This window comes from Excalfactoria chinensis, chromosome 1 (genome assembly GCF_039878825.1).
Source record: "Excalfactoria chinensis isolate bCotChi1 chromosome 1, bCotChi1.hap2, whole genome shotgun sequence".
Classification (NCBI taxonomy): Eukaryota; Metazoa; Chordata; class Aves; order Galliformes; family Phasianidae; genus Excalfactoria; species Excalfactoria chinensis.
In genome coordinates this window covers 67,959,235-67,979,236 of record NC_092825.1, presented here as the reverse complement: position 1 = coordinate 67,979,236, position 20,002 = coordinate 67,959,235, and the positions used below count along the sequence as shown (strand labels likewise).

Genomic DNA, 20,002 nt, shown 5'->3' with positions numbered 1-20,002 from the left:
CCTGCACAACACGAGGTTAGATACACAGGCTGTATACACACTTGCACATATAGTAAAGTACAACTAACTTGCAGAATCGCATCAACATCACTGTGTTTATAGACATGTTTACTCATGCAGAAGTCTTCTTTCTCTAGACTGCAGAGTATTAGGCAATATGTGTACCTCTCACCATAACGGAACCCTCTGGCACCCAGTGCTGACTTCTAAACCCAAGTAAGATGAGGGCAATGTTACCATGTCATTATTTTACCTGCCTGTAACAGTCACCCCCTGCTAGGCCCTCCCACTCACATCACACGTGTCAGAAAAGCACACTTTCTCCAGACATCCTGAATTCATCTCTAGAAAGGTGCTCCACAAGAAAGGGAACAAACAGAAATCCAAGAGTAAACAGGAAAAAATCCCAAACAACAACGAACAGAAAACATAAAAGCCAACAGAAGCAAAATCCCCAGTCATAAAGAAGGCCTTGCAGGAAAAATAAAATCTCCAGTAGATGAGCGCCTGACAAAAAACAAAACACACAAAAAACACAAAACAACAGATAATTGAGTGTCTCAGCAGTGCCTGGATACAACCTTGGGATTTAGGCAACCCTGAATTACAAGGACTATTCCCTTGAAAACCCAGCCTACAGTCCCCATACTGTTTTCTACCAATAACACATCTGAACTGTGACTAAACACCTCATTATGCTTCTCTGGCACCGTCTGAAGCAAATGGATTGTACAGTTTTATGCAGCACCTAAAAGCAGAGTTAGAAAGAAGCTGTTTTCCTTACAGACAGCACAGGCTTGCAGGACCACCGAGTACCTCCCTCCCCCTGAATCCATTTCTGCACTTGGCAACAGGTGGTACAATACAGCCCCCAATCTCCCACTTTAAAGTAAGAAAATTTACCTCATCTACAAGACATCTTTGTTGTAGTTGTTGTTTTTAATAATTTAATAATTGAGAGAAGAGGTTTAACTGGGCCCTTATGCTGGTTTCACAACTTAAATGCCTTTCTTAACGTTCATTTGCAGATTATAGATGTTTCATTTAAAGAAAATCCAGCCCTCCCAGTTACAAATAACAACCAGCGACTTTAGGTAACAAGCCAGTTCAGACAGATCTCACAAGAAAAAAAGCAAACTCTTAAAGCATTTTCAAAGGAACTGTATATGCCTCAAATACTTCACTACAATCTCTTTCTGCATTTACTTGCTAATTGAGCTTAAATACATAGATGAATTATGAGGCAATAGCCTCCAATTTTCTTAGTCTTACTCCAGATAAACATTACGTTCTGATTTATGAATATCTGAAATATTTAATTTGCTGTTTATGGCACTTAAATAGTTAATCTAATTTATGAAAAGAATACCACATGAAAGATTCCTGCTATTTTCTCCTTTAAGCCTCACCACTTCAAAAACATTTTTTTCCATCCATTATTATTTAGAAGCTTGTGAGCTCCCTTGTGAGCTGGACATACTAATATAGTTCACGAGGCCATGTTGGCAGCCCGGTTTCTTCTCCAGTCTCCATGTTATTCATTAGGCAATTTTGCTCCGATACGTACACAAGAAGCCGGTCAAGTGCAAGAGATGACTTTCCACACGCAGTTGCGTCTCACACACTTCAGCCAAAAGCCCTTAGGAGAAAACACAAGGCTACAAAATGCTCGGTTTCTGTCTCTGGCCGTTTCTGAAGCCTTACAGTGCTTGCAACGACAGCATTTCTGCAGCGCCGGCACCCTGTCCTCAGCAGTACACCTGTGCCCTTTTAGGAACCCCCCCCCTCCCTGGCAGCACGTTAAAGGATGGAAAATGCTTCGATTTTGTTAAAACCTATTTCTCGATTCGCAATTAAAAGGAACCCGGCTTTAAGGGCGCTATTTCATGAAATATTCAAACGCTTAAATGCAGCTTTGCAATTTGAAAGCTCTGCAGGTCTTCCCTCTGCGAACAAACAACAGATCCGTAGCGCCAGCGTGGAGTACCTGGTGCAGCAGATGGTTAAAATTCTGCATCATTTTTAATAGCCCTAAGAGCAAGCACTGCCTTTTTTCCGTCGGGGGGGGCGGAGGAGGTGGAGGGGGGGGTGGAGGAGAGAAAAAAAGCTGAGGACAGCAATTTGCAGACTTTTTTTTTCCTTGACAGCAGCTAGCCACGCCTCGGTCTGGCCCTTCCTCCAACCTCTGCTAACCTAAAAACCAGCGCCAGGCTGGCAGCGGGCCATATATTCAAAAGTAAACATTGTTCTCCTGCCATTTTTCAGCGTTGTTTATCGCAGCCCGATCTTCCCGCCTTCCTTCCCCGCTGGAGCTCAGATTCCCCGTCCTCACCCCGGTTTGTTTCGCTCTGCAGCCTCACCGAACTCTCAAAGCCACACAGTTACCCAGCACAGCAGCTCCCAGCACACACGGCGCTGGCGGCCGCGGAGCAGCAGCCCGTTTAATAGGGAAGAAAGGAACCGAGCGCATCTCTAAATGCTGCAGTCCCACAGAACGAGGCGGCACGTCCTCCGTCGCCGCAGCGACGGCTAGCTCCAGTACAACGCATGCCCCCTGCGAAAGCTCTAGTTGCCATCACAGCGCGGCTTTTGCCTCCAAAGCGTTTTTATTGCCTTATTTAACGGCACCGGGGCTGCTGGAAGCACAGGCCGGCTCTCACACACCGCTGGCGAGGTGCACCTGACTGTCAGCCCGCTCCCGGTCCCCGCCGATCCTCCCGCCCCGCGGCTCTAACAACTCCGCACTGGCACGACTGGCTGCCGAACGCTGGGATTTTGTTCCGTTTTCACCTAACCATTCGCTGCATTAAACGGGCAGTCCGGAGAAACAGTGCCAGAAAAAAAAAGCGGCTCAATATACAAACACGGAGAGAGAAAAGGAGGGCGGGCGACAGGCCTCAGCGTCACCTGGTGCCGGCAGCGCGCCCCGCGGCGGCCATGTTGCGCGCTCACAGGCCTCCCGCCGTGGAGCCGTGCCAGCCCAGGGCGAAGCCCGCTGCCAGGCCTCTCATTTGTGTCATTTGTTCCCCCAGGTCCGCGAAGGGGCGGCCCGGCAGCCGCAGGTGGGCGGCAGGTAGCGCCGGGCCCCGCTGTCTGCACAGGGAGAGCGCGGCGGGGTCGGGAGTGCCGCGGGGCCGCCGGCAGGCTCATGAATAATTGCGAGCCGCTCGCCATTTCCATATTTAAATCGCGGAGCGGCGGGTGATTAATTAAGAAGACAAAAAAAAAACAAAAAACAAAAAAAACCCAACACCCCGAAGTAGCCAGCCGGCTGCCCGCCTTAACCCCTTCCTCCCCACCGGCGGCCCCCCCGCAGACCGCGTGCGCTCGGCGTGAATGCTAATTGCGGGGCGGTCACGTGGGGCTGTGCGCGGCTCCGCGCAGCCACCAAGTACGGCAGGGCGGGCTGCGAAGGGGGGGGGCAAGCTCCAATGTGGATCTCAGCGTGCAGGCTGCAGCTGGGATGCTCGGGCGGGAAGGAAGACGCGGGGTAACTCCGCAGAGCGCAGCAGTCAGAGCACTTGACGGCTTAACAGCTCGACTCCGCATCGCTCTCGTGCTCCCAGCGCAGCCCAGCGGTACCGCACGCCTCCCGGCCCTGGCCGCGGGCACGCTGCGCTTCTGGCGGCCCCGCTCCACACGCGAAAGTCCCGCGTCAGCCTGCTGCTGCTGCTGCTGCGGAGGTGCTGCCGCCCTCCCCGTAGGTGTGCCGAGCACTAAGCTAAAGCTGTTGTGCTTTGATCAAACCAAGCATGTTATATTTCAACTTATTTAAAAAAAAATAAATAAATAAAAAATTTTTTTCTTCTCTCAAAGTATGAGTTCTGGATATTCGGGGAATCATAGAATGCCTTGGATTGGAAGGGGGCCTTAAAGGTCTTGTTCCAACCCCCTGCCGTGGGCAGGGCTGCCAGCTGTTAGATTAGGCTGCCCAGGGCCCCACACAACCTGGCCTTGAATGTCACCAGTGATGGGGCATCCACAGCTTCTCTGGGCAGCCTGTGCCAGTGCCTCACTGCCCTCTGAATCAAAAACTTCCTCATAATATCTAACCTAAATTTCCTCTCTTGTAGTTTTAAACTATCCCCCTTGTCCTTTCCCTACCGGGCCATGTACAAAGAGGATCTCTCTCCTGTTTATAAGCTCCCCTCAAGTACTGAAGGCCCCAATGAGGTCTCTCCGGATCCTTCCCTTTCTCCAGGCTGAACAAGCCCAGCTCCCTCGACTTTTCTTCATAGCAGAGCTACTCCAGCACTTTGATCATCTTTGTGGCCTTCCCCTGGATCTACTGCAACAGCTCTACAAATTTCTTGTGCTGGGGAGGCGTCCTGAGCAAGGATGGAAAGGAGAGGGAAAGTGAAACATTGTTTAGGCCCCAGTTTTTGGTCTCTGATATCACCCACACGCACATCTACCAGTCTCTCTGTCTAAAATGACTGCAATGACAGAATCTGGGGAGCTGAGGCACTGCTGCTCTAGTCAGCGAGGGCCAGGTTCTACTTCTCCTTCCCATGACCAGCCTTCTGAAGGAGTTCTTACTGTGTGTCATCTGTTCTTCTGCCTTGGCTATACATTGCCTTAACACGTCAGAATAAAGGACATTCTCATATGCAATGTGGGAAGCAACTTGTCATACCCACAGATTTTGCTTTTGTATTTAGTATCTAAAATTAAACAACAAAAAGCATACTGAAAAATCATAGCCCATAGAGGTAGGCCCGAAGTATTTAAATCCATATTTGTTTTTAGAGGCTACGTAATATTTTGGAGGACTTTATAGCTCTAAAAAATATTAATAAATGAGTTAGAAGCTTGCTGTTCTCTCCTATGAAGTTTGTGTTGTCACAGTAGCAAAACCCAGACATTTTATTAAAAAGAAGTGAAGGCTGCATACATACGAATTTTGCTTATTACCAGTGTTGCTGTGCTACAGTCAAACCCAAACAGCCAAACACCCAGATAAAAATATCACTACATCTTTATTCTCTGGTTTCTAATGTAATTATTAGAACACGTAAAAATAGCTTTTAAAAATAATTTAAGGTATGTTGTGGGTATGAAATCTGAAAAAGTCAAGGACAGTTTTAGTGTATTTTCTTGCATTTCTTACAAACAGGTCCAATTAATCACAGCCATCCCAATATTCTGAAGGTTATGTTAACTGGCTGGTGATTGCAAACTCACCATGCTCACTTAAAATGATCTCCCTCTGCTTTGTAGCTCCAAGCAGTATGAGGAAGCTGCACGCCTGTATTTAGCTGAATTTTAATGGAAAAAAAGACTCCACTAAAAACCTTAACTGCATTATTAAATAATCAAAAAATATTATAGGTGGGGCTGGCACAACTGCCAACTGTTAGGATTGCCAGATACCTCCTGTTATAAAACTATGTTTTCAATTGCTTGTAAACTTTGCCAAACATAAACTATTTGGCTGAAAATTTCTCTCACCAGGTGTGTGCCTCAGGGATAACTTATCTGCAAATCTGCAGCCCAGTGCTTTAGACCTTTCCAAGATCAAGCCCATGGAAGCACCAATCCTTTGGTCCACTTTGTGAATCACAGAAACCTTTTCTCTGCATCCCTGTGCTTGGCACAGAGATGAGGAAGGGAGGGAGCCCGGTAGGAAGTGCCTTTTGCCACTTCATTTCAGTCAGGCTATAAACGTTTGGAAATGGCAGTTCACATACACTTGCTAGAGACTTGCTGAAATTTAAGAGGAAAAATTCCCAAAGATTCCACCTGCACCAAACACATGGCTTCCCCTTGCAATGAAACTGAGCTTCTTGGGCAGTGGAGCAAATAGGAGCAGGCAGAAAGGTGCCAACAGACGTCAGTGCTGAGAAGCCAGGACACTGAATTGCTGATATCTGCGTCGCTTCTCTATAGAGGTGCTTTACATAGGGAATTATCTCCTTATTGCCACCAGTCAGCTTGAGGAGCAGGGCACTATAGGATGGCTCAGGATACTCCACTCCTTCTGGTGACTCATTTAGATGTTAGCAGACTGCTACAAGATATAATCTCTGTTTATGCAATTTGCTCTTCATCCCCCCTAACTTGCAAAAAATTACATGCGCTAACATGTGCTTTCACAAAACCGTGTGCATGCATACATGTGTTACAACTGATTAAAACAAGGGTTAATCTTGTTCAAACAGGATTAAAAGGTGCAGAATCTAACCGAAAAAAACAGAAATAAAACCAACAGTGTGGAGACACTTCTTACATACCGTCTTTGTGCGACACAATCCTCAATCTCAAGGCTGTATTCTATCTTTTCTGTTGAGTCCTTGCTTTTGTGAAACAAGACAATATCAGCATTGGCAGCCCCTCAGTATTTCGCATTCACATCACTGAACAACCTGAAGCTCCATGCCTTGCTTACTCGATTCTCCCCTCAAATTACTGCCCGAATTACAAGGTTTTCCTGTGGCAGTTCAGTCCCTGAATGCTTCTCAAAGACCTATTGCTTTATCTTCACAAATATCTCTTGAGCTGGAAGGAGAGATACTACCTCCATTTCAGACACTAAGGATTTGGCACAAGCATCCATCCATTCCAGGCACCCAAACTGAGAGCTGAAGAACCTTGCTTTACAAGTTAATCAGCTGTCTGCAGTGCTGTGTATATTGGCATTGTGTGTTGGAAGCGCCTTTCCCCCAGATTTCACTGGCGGTGGCAAATGCTTGCTATAGATCACAACCAAATGAGAAAACGAGGAACCAAACCTAACAGATTTATAATTAACCTGCCCTAATGCATTTTTGCCAGATACACACACCTCTTTCTTAAAAAAAACCCACACAATTAACTCTATACTGAATGGCATAATTTGCTTTACGAAGCATTTTTCATTCTGTCAGCTTATTACAACTATTCTTAGCATTAAAGAAACACAACATCAAACTGGTTTAAAAAAATATATATTTTCTACTCCTAAAGATCTTCATTAATAGGAAGTACTAGGATCTGACAGAAGTTTGACTCATAAGTTTTCAATGGTGCAGCCTGCAGTACCAGCTTGCCATGTAACAGCTTGCCATGTTCCAGACAGCCATGCAGATATTTATAAGCAGGGAATGCAGGTTCTTATTCATTGCTGGTAAAAATGCATAGGTAATGGTGGTTACTACATTGAAAACTAGTGTTTTGTAGGAGAGAATGTGCTCTATCAAATAGTCTTAACATGTTCTTTGTATCTGTTGTAGTTTCCATGGAAATAAACAGGAGGCATTACTTTCAGGCAACTTACATACTTGTGACTAAAGTTCTCCCGTGTAGGTATAAATCTAGCAAATCAAAAGCTGTTTACAGGTGCTCTTAGTGAATTTAGTACAAAAACCAACAGGTGATAAAAATACAAACAAATATCAAACACCACCATAACATTAGAACTCATTTTATTGAATGATTCACACTGTGTTGGCTTCTCTGGATTTTCTTTCAAATTTTCACTTCACTATTTTAAGATGTATTATTTTTCATCCCAATTCTGCTATTCTACCTACACCAACATAGACAGAATTTTCTACGTGAAATCTCATTGAATGGAGAATTATGGATCTTTTGCAAGGCAGTCAGGCAATGCGCCAACCACAGCACAGCGTAACCCCAGAAAGCCTTCCACACTTTTCAACTGCATAATGTCAAGATTTAAAGCTAGAAAATAGGAGGGATTCGTTTTCTTCTTTCATGAAGCAAAAGCAATAGAGGACGGTGCTTTGTGTCCAGCTTTGAGGAACAGTGGGTGTACTTCACAGCAGAAAGATGAACAGATTTCACATACTCACATATCATTTGTGATATGGGCAGAACCTCAGAAAAGGCAAGTTGATTCTGCAGAAAGATACCAACAGGGATACAGATCTCAGCCTGGAAGGGGTTACAAAAGGACAAAACTCATCTGGAACTTGAATGCTTTGTAAGAAATTCTCCTACTTAGAGCCCCCACAGATGTTTTGCCTGAATCTGTCTGCACACGCAATTAGCAGAAAATGAACAGAAAATTGCAATCATTTAGGAAAGGCCAGGGCAATTATTTAAAAATATAAGTCGAAGCTTTTATATCCAGAACTTTCTGTTCACTTAAGGTACACCACCACTCCCCATTTAAAAATGAAAATAAGACTTTTCCTTCATCATTTAAAGGACACTGAGGCATCCTGTGCAGTTTGAAGATTTCAGAATTACTGAGCATCTAAGTTGCAGCAGCTTAAGGGGACAGTAAGTGGGCCGGTCACGTGTCAAACAAAGATGAGGATACTCTAAGCCTTCAGGGCAACGGCACGTTCTACAGATTAAGTAGAAAAAGCCTCACAGATCAGTGACAATCAATTTGAAATTTCACTTGGACAAATGAGAGTTCAAAGGTATTTTTGTGTAGGTGTAAGAACTCAGCAGTTGCAAACAATTAGGTATTAATTTGAAAAACACTACCTTCAGCACCTCACCGACTGAATAAATTAAACATTTTCCTGTTTTTTTTCTTCTTTTTTTTTTTTCTTTCTTTAAATATTTGTTACTCTGGAAAGTTCTTCTCAAATTCCATTTTAATGCACGGTGATGTTTTTTTTCCCACAGTAAGAAGTTTGAAAGATAAAAGACTATCTCCAGAGTACCTTTTTATTACACTGATAATGAAATAACAAGAGCGAGGTACTTCAGTTTGGTGCTTGCATTTTTTTAGTTGAGCGCTTTTTACATAGAAAAACTTACCGGAAAAAAAGATCAGCATACGTTTGAGTTTTGTTTACAAAAAACCAGTCTAGTTATTGCTGCAGTTATCCTTTTTATGTGTAGCTGGGGAACAAGTTCGTGTTCCTTTGAAACAATGGTTTGTTTTTTTTCCTTGAGTTTTAGAGGTAGATGAATACTAGTTGTTTCAGAGGTAGACAAATACTAGTTGCTGCAGCACGCTGAGCTCTTGATATATAGAATAGTGGAGGAAATAGTCTCAGAAACTATGTAAACTGCTTCCAGCCTGAACTTAGCAGGCCACTCTTTGCCAATATTTCAAAATATGTTTAGCTGAATAAGCATATTTTAGACATTACAACAGTATAATCTTTTTTTTTCCCATCTGATCTGCTCTACGTATGTGCTTTATTACAAAAAGGTGGAAAGTTATACGTGGGGAAAAACAGGCAAAAGAAATTCAAAGTAATAAATTACTCAAAAACATCCCCCCCCTTGCCCCACCCCTTCACCCAGCAGCCTCCCCACTGAAGTACATGAAAAACCTCATGTAAATAATGAATGCATTACTCATGGAGGAACCTCATGTAACTTCCTCTTCTACCACAAGCTTTCACAGGATTTTTCTCTCACTGGCACTCGCTACCATATGGTGGATGGACTTTGCCTGAGATGTTTTCTTTCACCTGAACTGAGTTAAACAGCTTGAGCACTACCTAAGAAATTGCTCCTTTTAGGGTGTGGAAGCTGCTCACAGAGAAGGATAAGGATTCCTCATGTCCCTACAGACCAAGTAATCTGCCTGAAGCTGACATTTATCTCCTGAAGCTCGGGATACTGAACATACCAGGACACAATGCAAGCATACCCCAGTATATGAATGCCACAGGACTACATGCCTGATTCCCTATTCCAGGCCAAAGATTTACTCCTTCTGATCCGTGAGGACTCAAGATTTCACCAAGTGCAGCATTTGTTTGGCATTACTGAGAAAGGCTACTAGAGTGGCAAAATAGAATCTGCGTGTGTATGAAGTAAGCTGCAGAAAACAGCTTCCCAAGTGCTCTCTTCCTGGACTTCAAAGGAGATGCCTTGGCTAGTGCAAACACCCTATAATTCAACTGCAGTAAGATTGTTTCATGTCAGCTCTGAACTTTGGCTGTGCATGGAGAGTTAGGAGGCCAGTACCTTCGTGAGGGCAGCCTTCATGTGATTCAGTCTTCTTGCTTGAGAATGACAGTTCCTGGGCTGAAGATATCACTATGTTTCATCATTTAGCATGGAATAGCAGAATATGTGGTTAAGAAATGCAAGCTCATGCTCCTGTGTTTGTGATCTCTGGCTAATACCTGGCTTCAAGCTCAGTGAAGAATATTTGAACACTTACACAGGCCAAGTGTCAAAGAAATGGACGGCTGGATGAAAATATGGCTGTGTGTACAGATAACAACAGGTTAAACATTTTCAGATTGTGCCACTTAAAAGAAAAAAAGACAGAGATAATGGTCAAGATATGAAAGAGAGAACTGCAAAGTGCAGTACACTATGGAACTTTTCAACTTCTGATCACTTTTTGGAAAAGAAAAGAGTTTAGATGGCAATATTTGACCATTACCTGCTCTCCAGAATTCTCTTTTGACACTAATTAGTGCTGTGGAAGTAGTTCAGATCCCATCTTTGTTTTAGGGTACTGTCGTGAGAGGGTCTGCTTTGGAAAACTTACAGCATTAATATAGATACTAATGAGGAGGAATACAATGCAGAGAAAGGCTAGGAATGAGAACAGTGGTTTGAGGATATTAATAACCAGTCCCAGGCAGCAGTAAGAGTTGCACACAGAAGCGTGAGGAATGCAGTGTTAGGGTGAGAACAAAGCTGTATGGTGATTGTGCACCAAGTTAAAGAAAATATATTGCCCACAGATTATCAATAATCATGTCTGTGAGATCAAGAGGATGGTCATTCAGTGCCATTTAGTTCTAGTGGGCGTAACCAAACAGAAGGGTACAATTGCCTTTCCTCTGATGTAGCAATACCTGCCTGGTTGGGTTTACACTTCAACATAGATTCTGTTTATTGTATTTATTTGTTACTGCAGCTATTTGCATTCCTATTGTTTCATGGTTAGTAAGGTTAAAACCTAATTAATAATGACAGGACTGAATTAGGAAAGTGAGGAAGGGCTGTGTGGTCATACAGACTCGAAGATTTTGCATCAGCAAAGTGAGGATGGAGAGACTTGGAGGTGAGCATGAGGAAAGTGCTGTAGTGCTGTGTTTAAAACAAGCTCTGTAGACAAGAAGTGCAAATATGGATTATCAAGTTGTATCACTAACCTTCGGTCTTCCTTTAGTTTCAGAGCTGTAAGTTACATACATGGGGACAGAGTGGACAGGAGGAGGGGAGTGGTGGAGCAGAGCTAGACAGATGCAGATAATGAGAGAGTGCTCACTCAAAATATGGAGCCTGGTCTTTATAAAATTCAAGTAAAACCCAAGAGATTAGGGCATACAGCACTTTCAGCACAGTTGGGCACACAGTGCCCTCTTCTGCTGTTTGTATGATGTCAAGTGATATCAGTGTTGAGATCTGCAACCATTATTAGAGCAATTGAGTTTGCTTGGGGTGAGCAGGAGCAACTATATGTATTTTGTTTGAGAGAAAACTCATGCAGCTCTCATTAGTCAACTAATGGGAGGGGCCATCGTCTGTAAATGTTCATCTATTATTTAGAAAGGAAAATGCATTACAGTGTTTTCCTCCAAACACCAGACTGTTTCCTTAGCTCTGGAGGGCTGAATATTACCATTTATGAAAGGACAAAAATAGCTTTTGAAAGATATCATGGTATTTTCCATGTTACGGACAGTCTCCGTGAAAACCAAATTATGCCTCAAAACTCCACAAAATGATGCATCAAAAGCTATGGAACTAAAGGCAATTTCCACTGGTACAATGGTTATTCTGTTCAAAGACTGTTACTCATTACATTTACTTGCTGTTTCTTGTCTAGGCTACAACCTATCTACAGTGTCTATTGGCATAAGTTTACAGGAGAAGGCCCTAAACTCTGTAAAACAATCAGTAGAACTACAGTTTTTTGTTTAGCTTAGAAAAACTTTGCAAATCTCAGGTCTCATTAACTTCCTTGGAGACTGAACCAGGGGTGAGCTATCTGCAGTTAAGTCATTTCTGACTTGTTTCCCACCTCTCCTTTGCTAAGCTGAACTCAAACATGCTGAAGGATGGTGAACTGCACTGCACTCTGGATTCATTTAGAGCTTTTGCAGGGTCAGCCTGCTAGAGAAGAGCCATCAGGCATTCTCTCGGAAGAGACCCAAATCTCAGAGTACTCTCCCAGCCAACTACTAGCTGGAAGGCAGAAACTAGCTAAGATACAGAAGATTTGAAGGCATGTCAGAGGGCTAAAAGCATGCTGTGCATTTACAACTTTTCATTCTGTAGGTGGATTTACATTTTTGAGTGCCAAGGAGTATTTGTGCATGCATTGTTTACAAAATGACATACCACAGCATCTTCTGCATTTAGAAGGCTCCAAATGCCAATACAGAGCATAAGCATAGTCCAGCCTACTTCTATCAAGATTACCTTTATAATAAATCCATAAAGATTTATAATACAAATATTTCTAGTACAGTCCTGGTGGTTTTGCCTGAAATCCACTGGTTCCTACTGTATGCAAAGACTGTAGCCAACAGCTATACAGAAGCTTTCAGAGAATGTGTTAGGAGTTAGTAAGTGAATTAGTTTTTTTCTGTTTTAGAATCCTTTCAAGAAATGAACAAACTACGATGACAATAGAATCTTTAACAATATTACTCAGACAAATGTTTGGACATCTGACACGCTGGAGTGAAGCGTGATAGTCTCTATCACCAACTGATGAGGTATGATTATACAGCGTTTCCCTGCAACCAGAAGCTGTGTCAGATTAAAATGCTGTGCTGGAGAGGCAGACAAAAAACTTCCTTGCAGAAACATCATCACACAGCCTTCACAGACTTCCCCTGCAGATGTCAGGAAAGGAACCTTAAAGAAGAATTTCAGGTGTGCAACTGGCAGCACTGAGCAAGTGGCTTTCTCTGACTGCCTGTGGGAGTTATACCTATGAGATTATCTTTTGGATATTTAAGCACACAGTGTATTTAAACATAAGACAGTTGTGACATAGTCAAATTTATGGATATGATATGGATATCCTTATGGATATGGATCTTCTTAAGTGAGTTGTGCAATGCTGACAGAAATGCTGATACAAACATAAAACTGTATCTCCATAATACGCTGGAAAAAAATCCCACTCATTTTTATGACTACACCGGGGCATTCCGCATTTTTACTGGGCACTACTTCAGCACTTGTGTTTTAAAATCAGTTACTTTCGTTAGCAGAAGTTTTGCTGTGCAAAGATCAGAGATCTGGAATTTGTTACGCTCCCTAAAAGTATCCTAAATGTTTCTTACGCAATGGAATGCCACAGTTTTCCAAAGACTGATATCTGGAGACTATTAAAGGCCTGAAACCATAATTTGCACTCAAGCGAGTGCCACTTGAGGAATAAAATACCCTGTTTCTATTCCACCAAATTATCGGATCTTAAAAGTGTGCCACTGATCTGAGACTGAATGCCACAACTGCCGTACTTCTTTATTTAGGTCATAAAACACATTGGTGGTACGTGTTGATTTCTCTTACATTTCTGCTGTTCTGAAATAACTGAAAATTCTGGATATTAGAAAAAGCCATGAAAGACCTGGATTACTGAAAAAGAATTGCCTAAACACCAGTATTTCAGGTGGGTATCACCATATTGGTAGATAGGATAGTAACACAATGAATCCGCCACATGCACTTGACACAGACATATACTGGAAACTTATATAATCTATATATAAAACTCCATGTTCTTCAGGGAAGATCAAATGATATTCAGCCTTACCTTTTAGTTCATTTTCACTTTAATCAGAAGCATTACGAAATGCTAAAATAATTAGTTCATCTCTCTCTCACGCAACTTAAAACTTCCTAGTAATGCATGTACACACAGAAAAAAAAAGAAAATGGCTGCAGAATTGGACTCACTATCCTTAAAGTAATCACAGCACAGTACCGAGCTTAAACAGCAATTATTATTTTGATAGCCCCTCCAAATTACAAGAAGCAGAAGACGTAGAGCTTTCCCTCTGTGAGCAGCACTCAGATCCCACCAAGGGAAGTAAAGTACTCCTTGCGATGCCTGCCAGAAGGAGCCCCAACCAAGCATTGCATCTTCCCTTTCGCAGACACCCAAAATTTACACAAAGCGGTCAGAACTGGCCACGCTCCAGGCCAGCATTCCCTGCAAAGTGAAAATCCTTTGGTTATGTCAAACAAAATCCCAGAAGAACTATATACAATACCTAACTCAGTTTAATGTCTGGCAAATACAAGTCTGATAAAGGCAACTAGTGCAAATCCTTCTTTTTATAAGAAACAAACCTTTTATGACTGGCAATGCCTTCAGTGACTTTTTAGCCTGCTTCTACACCATATATTTACCTACTCATTTTCAGTCTGTGCATGCGCCTTCTCACAGGCCAAGTGGAAGGTAAAGTAGTGCATACAAACATACTGACAACAGGAAGGACAGGAAGGGAGCAGGCTGCTACAGACCTCCCTGGTTTTCCACTCTGGTTCTCCTCCAGGCCTTGCCCAGTGACCCGCCTGCTGCACACCATCCCATCCATCCCACAGCAGCTACCAGCTCTTACACACATTCAGAACTGAATGCTGTGCCTCACAAAACAGTGAACTAGGATAGGAGAATCATCTTCACAATAAAAACTCATAGCATTTCCTTTTATTATAATTATTGTTATTATTATTATTATTATTTTAAATTACACAGAACAATCCCTTATTACATCAGGAACTTTGGTGTGAAATACTGCAGAGCAGTAAAATTAACAGGGAAGATATTTCTAATTGGGGCAAATTTGGGCTCCCTCTGGTGACCTTTACCATGGTAAGGTAGTTTGAGATGTCCTTTTTCAGATTTAGCTATTACTACAACCGCTTTAGACTTGAAATTGGCAAAAACAGACTAACAAGTGCAGGTCTCACACAATGGCAAGCACAAGGAGACAGTTCTCCTCATCAGTTCCCCCAAAGAACTTCTGCATTAATGACTTATGTCTACACAAGAAATATCCTTAAAATTCCAGTGTATGCAGCGGAAATAAAAGAGGATGATCAAATAGAGCTATGATTAATTCTTTAACATAACTAAATATATTTAAAGCAACATTGTGTAGAGTACCCGTCTACTTCCAAGTCCTATTTCATTATGCATCTGGGCCAAATTCACATGCACCAGATACTGAGATACGATGAAAAAGACTGCCAAAGTTTAGGTTTTAGACTTACAAAAGTCGGTACTGATGCTTTGTAAACATAATTCAATTTTTAACCTAACTGTTCTTAAAAACTTAAGACTTAAAACCAGTATTCAGTTTTTAGAGCATCTGAATTGAATGAAAGCAAATGCTTAGAACTTCCTAATGTGATTAATTGAGGAAATAATGCTGAGATAAATAAATCTATACTTAACTGCACAATACATTTTTGTGCTGAAGCCCACGTGTACAGAAACAATGATTAAAATGTTTCATAATGAAAAGTAGTTTCATTTCACTATTAAAATTAGAGTCTTCGTGAATCTTCATTCAGTACAGGCCTGGTCAGGCCTAATTTTCTCAGTATGAGCGAGTTACTCTCAGCACGTTCAGAAGCAGAGGATATTAGAGGGTACACTAAAGTTAATGAGAGCAGGAGTTTTTTTCTGATCTTTCAAAGATTTGACAGGAGGAGAATAAGTCTCCTTTGCAGGGATCCTAGCTCTGCTTGTCAGCTGAATTTGTCCTTTAAGTTTCCCACTGTGCCCTAGTCCTAACAAGAGGTGAACGGAGAAGAGACACTTCCTGAAAATTCTTCTGTCACAAGAACTAAAATCTGTCACTAGGTCTTCTACTATCCACCACAGGGAAGTCCAGGCAATTGCAAGCCTTTGCAGACCCTGCTTCCAGCTCACGAACCATGCTGTATGCTTTTGGACTTGGGTTTGGGGGGGGTGAAAATGCAAAGAAAGCGGTTAAAAAAAAGAGAACTTAGGATCAGCTGGCATCTATGTTAGCAAATTGCAACTATAATATCCCGAGGGGGAGACAATGACAGGCTGTCACAGCTCTACAGGGAAACTGTGGAGGACAGAACACTGGGCTGAGGCTGGTGGCAGGGATGAGGCCTCTCCTGAGGCAGGGGTAGCAAGACTGAAGAAAATGAAGCTCAGTAGGCTGCTGGCAGTATCAGAGCATGTAAATACGTGTCATGTTCACTGCCGTTTCTTAATGTCTATGAAATGCATAATGACACAATGAGGAAAACCATCATTTGTTCTAATGGTGAAGCATCAAAAGCATCCTACCTCCTCAAAGCCAGGGTATGCATATTGCTGAAGCCTGGACATAGCCATAAGTCCACATGCAGAGCTAGCAGGAGACAGAAACTGTGACTCAGAGATAAAAAGCAATGCCAGAAACAACAACAATAACAACAACAAAGCAGCAACAAAAACCAACAAAAAAAAAAAAAAAATAAAATTAAAAGGAGAAAAAAAAAATAAAAAATGTGGAAAACTGAAGAATCAGGCAAGAAAGTCCCATATCCCCATCCTTCCACACCTTAAAACAAACCATCTAAGGATGATTTACATATTTTTTCTTTCTGGAAAACTGAAAGCTCACAATAGCTCTAACTGTGGGATCTCTGCGAATGTCCGCATGCTGCACATACCTAACCAAAGGATTTGTCTTTATTCAGAATTACTGCAGTATGTCAGTATTCTACTCACTCTGTTTTTGTGGCACAGAAAACTCAATAACCAGTTCCAGTCTTCTCTCTCCCCCACTTGCTACCAACACTATAATAAAAAAATTAAAGAAGTCCCTTAGTTGGTCAGGGCTTCAACCCTCACAGGATAAGAAAAAACTGGAGGATACCCAAAGGCAACACAAGGCATCCAAACTGTGCCTGCAGTTTTTGCTTGCACTTGCCAGAAATCCAAGGGTTTTATAACTGATGGAATCCACCTGAATAAAAGCATGTGCTTACACAACGGCTGCTTCTCCTACATTAGAGCAGTTACAAATAAGGTGCCTTTCACACTGGGTTAGAAAGCAGTGTGTATTTTTGTAAAAATTAATCTCTACTCTCTAAAACAAGAATTAATCTCTATTCTACAGTCATTAAAAAATCTGTTCGGCCTGTGTGCTTCTTACCTCCTTAATTCTAAAAGCCACTGAAGAGCTCACGCACACACGCAACCTATAAGAAAAGAATAACGCCAAGAAAAAGTGTCATAAATCTGATGTAATATGCAGGAATTACTGGGTTTTAAGAGCAAAATCACTGGCAAAAAAAAGCTAATCTAAAGTTCTGTGCTGTGTTAGCGCAGTCAGTAGAACTGGAGAGAAAAATATGATTTATAAAATGGTTTTTTTAGTCTAAAATATGACTGTATCTACATGCTTGTAATGTAATCTAGTTTTGTTTACCCTGTCTTCAGAACCAGCTATCAGGAGCTTCCCATGTGCTGAACTGAGTCCATGATTATAAAAATACTTCAAACCACAGAAAGGATCTATGTGCAGATGTGCTTTCTGAGTTAGCAAATAACCCTTTTCTTACACCGAATGCTTTGCAGATAGGTTGCTACTCGCACGCATGCAGAAGTTAATGCTAAATGAAATTATTAGTAAATGAAAGAACTTTTTTCTTATGCAAATGCATGCCTTACAAATGGTTAACAAAAAAAAACCCACAACAACCGGGCGAGTGTAATAGCAACAACAAAAAATCACTGTTATAATTACAGTATAATAGAGCTACTAACAAAGGTTATCTATTTTTCAAATAGTGTCATAACTGAGAAGCTCACACATACAAAGTATAGAAGTATACCCTAAGTTACTAAAGCAAAGGCTAGCAGATACAAAACTTCTGAACTGCATTTACACATTTCTCCATATCCAAACCTCAGCAGTGAGTGGAATTGATGGGATTCAGCCTATGTTTCCACTGTGTGAGTGGTAGTCACCCACATCACTGTATTAAGTGTTCATTTGTCCATTTTGAGGCTAAGATTCAAATCTGATTTCAGAGCGTGACTGCATTTACAGTTAGTTTATCATTGCTCCTTTACTAAACATTGGAGCCATAAAGCAATATCTATCCAATTGCTGAAAACATTCTTAATATATCAGTCATGCTACTGCTTCTAAAATTGAATTTCTGTCTGTGGCAAATCATGTTGTCCATCAAAATATTCAGAATTGAAATCTCGTGATGGATTTTAAGAGTTAATTTTTCTTTTTAGTTTTATAATAAATTTATTCCCCAATGAATTTCCAACTCCTGACAATTTTATGCTGTTTGCACCATATTAGTTGTTGTGCGTTTGGTACAGCTTAAGAAAGGAGATTCCTAAACTATATATAGATGTGGATATGTATTTGCTTGATAATATATTCTAACTATGGTATCTTTTAATACTATATTGTGTAATTTGTAGAATGCTTATTCTATGAGTAGTTTTTTTACATTAAGCCTTAATATTTGTAAACATTTCCATTTAAAGCTTGCTTTTGCTATTTGCATGTGTCTTATCCAATATGGCATTTTAAAATAGCATTCTCAGCTGTATTTCTAAAGGGTCAGACGCAATTTGGCATGGAAAAGACAACGAACTGCTTATACCTAAGCATTTGTTTTGGGGTAATTGTTTGCAGCTAGTGCAGCTGAAGAGTTAAAGCCATGTGCTGAATTTAAATCTATAAACATGAAAGATGGTGCCAAGTTGGCAGCGAATCCTGCATTCAAAAGTAAACGGGTCTCCCTGGCTGTTCCAAATGGAGGCATCAATATGAGGTTTAGCTGCAGCCTCTCTAGTTTACAGATGCAACCTTCCCTGTCTCTGTCGCCTTTTACTCAAAACAGCTCATATTTTGCAGAAAGACTCTTCAAAAGAGACCAACAAAGGTCACAGTTTGCATTTCAATGAGAATATTAAAAGGAAATCTGGCATGTTTTATAATAAGAAAAATCTCAGAACTCGAGATACAACTATAAAAACAGATTATTATTATTATTATTATTATTTTGTGAGTGATTTTTAAATAAATCAAATTCAGGTAGAGCTTGATGTTTTCAGAGTGATGGGGAAATGAGATGTCAGCTAACAAACCCGCACCAGCACCTTGCACAGCGTACTGAGGCACACCACTTCAAATTCAAAATGCAGTTTGGAGGAAATCAAATTATGGATAAATCTATATTTCATTTTAATAACCGCAGAAGGCCAAACCTCTTCGAAAACCAAAAGTTGAACAACAAAGGTAAGGAAACGCTTTCTTTGGGAAACGCATTCTTTTTATATAGATTTTAAGCTTGGCATACAAGTTACCAGAAGACCGGGTTATCGGCAACATCCCAAGACTGTTTCCATTGTGTATCTTTATATGTGATTACTACAGCTATATCAACAGCTTCTAAGTCCTGGATTCTGAAGCATGCCTAGCCTTTGTCAGTCCCAGTATAAATGAAGATCTCCACATAATCTCCACTTGCATTTGAGCAGGAAACATCTCAGAACATAGCCCAGAAGTATCTAAATGAAAAACGGAGGGGAAAAAGAACCAAACCAAACAACACCTCAAAACCCCAAACAGAAGAAAGATTAAGCTAATGCAATGTTTTCTGTGAAAGGACGAATGCCATCTTTTATTCAGCTGGACTCTTTCTCACAGAAAAGGAAAAAAATAGCAGCAATACAGTGCACTGGTGAGCACTGCCCTCTCACTGTCTCCAGATGTACTGACATTTGATTTGTTGCTGATTAGTATGGGCAAAAGAAGAGGGGGAAAAAAAAAGCTGGCATCAAGTCACGTCCTCCATCTTAGTCCCAGCTGGTACCAAGCTCCAGAGAAACAAAGCGACTTCAGACTGTGCTATCATATATTCATGACCAAGAAGAAATATAAAAACCAGCACGTTTGAATTCCTGACAACCATAGAAGAATAGTGCATTGGCATGTTGAATTTTTCCAGCCAGCCTTTGCTGACCTATAAACCTTTGTGACTGGAACAAATGCAAATAGAGCTGACTTGCCTCACAAACTACTGAAGGGTATTCAAACTGAGTTGTGTCTAACAGGCTAACAATAACCCACTGTCCCACCCATGCAAAACA

The 20,002-nt window shown here is 41.5% G+C and overlaps 1 protein-coding gene across 1 annotated transcript in view; it reads right to left on the bottom strand.

Annotated features, from left to right (window-relative positions):
- The window catches only part of PPARA (peroxisome proliferator activated receptor alpha), a 276,741-nt gene that overhangs the window by 195,414 nt on the left and 61,325 nt on the right, over positions 1 to 20,002 (bottom strand). The window contains exon 3 of the mRNA XM_072333930.1: positions 7,794 to 7,839. The gene's annotated coding sequence lies outside the window, so the exon portion shown is untranslated. The remainder of the gene's footprint in view (positions 1 to 7,793; positions 7,840 to 20,002) is intronic.